This window comes from Morone saxatilis, unplaced genomic scaffold, assembly GCF_004916995.1.
Source record: "Morone saxatilis isolate NCDOM2014 unplaced genomic scaffold, NCSU_SB_2.0 Contig9, whole genome shotgun sequence".
NCBI lineage: Eukaryota > Metazoa > Chordata > Actinopteri > Moronidae > Morone > Morone saxatilis.
This window is the reverse complement of record NW_023340268.1, coordinates 22,606,661-22,607,967: the sequence shown is the minus strand read 5'-3', so window position 1 is coordinate 22,607,967 and position 1,307 is coordinate 22,606,661.

The following is a 1,307-nucleotide window of genomic DNA, read 5'->3' as shown; positions in this document are numbered from 1 at the left end:
CCTCCGCCCTTGCATTGATTATCGAGGGCTTAATGACATCACCATTAAGAATAAGTACCCTCTCCCTCTCATTGATCCGGCATTTGAACCCCTTCATAAGGCTACAGTGTTCACGAAATTAGACCTCCGGAACGCGTACCATCTTGTCAGGATCAGAGATCACCCCTTTAGGCCACTTCGAATATTTGGTGATGCCCTTTGGCTTGACCAACGCGCCAGCTGTGTTCCAGGCTTTGGTCAATGACGTGCTGAGGGACATGCTGAACAGGTTCCTGTTTGTTTATTTAGATGACATACTCATCTTTTCCCAGTCTCAGGAGTTTCATGTGACATCCGTGACTTTCCTGGGGTTTATTATCGAGCGGGGGCAGGTTAAAGCAGACCCAGCCAAGATTCAGGCCGTGGCAGATTGGCCTAGCCACTCCAAACAGTCTGCAGCCTTCCTCGGGTTTACCTACTTTTAGCGCGTTTATGTAGATAATTGAAATTATAGCAGGCAGCAGCCCCCCTGACTAAGCTCACCTCAGTGAAAGCACCGTTCGCCTGGCCCCCTGAAGCAGAAACAGCATTTCTAGCCCTGAAAGAGCTGTTTACTTCTGCCCCGGTGCTGCATCATCCGGACCCCTCCCTCCAGTTCGTGGTGGAGGTGGATGCCTCGGACACTGGCACTATGATGTTGGGAATCGAGAGCTGCTGGCGGTGGTGGTAGCCCTTCAGGAGTGGAGGCATTGGCTGGAGGGCGCTGCCCACCCGTTCATCGTGTGGACGGATCATAAAAACCTGGCGTACCTCCGCTCGGCTAAAAGGCTCAACTCCCGCCAGGCCCGGTGGGCTTTATTCCTGGATCGTTTTGTTTTCACCCTCACCTACCGACCTGGGTCCCGCAATGCCAAGCCAGATGCTCTATCATGCCAAGCTGACCCCGAGACGCTGGAGACTGAACCAGAGACCATCCTCCCGGCTTCTCGTGCAGCAGTAAATTGGCGAATAGAGGCTCTGGTGAGAGCAGAGCACAAGTGCTCACACTGGACCCAGGTAAGCGGCCCTCCCCTAAACGCGGCCCCTTTTTGGTTTCAGATTTTACCAGGTTCCCACGGTCCTCAGTGGGCTCCACGCCTCTAAAACACTGGATTTCCTACGGCGGAAGTTTTGGTGGCCATCCATGGCGAGAGACACTAGAGCTTTTGTAGCCGCCTGTTCTGTCTGTGCCCGCGGTAAATCCTCAGTCACCAGCTGGACCTTTTGTTGTTAAGTGGACAAGATCATAAATCCTGTGGCGGTGAGGTTAAAGCTCCCTCCGTCGTTAC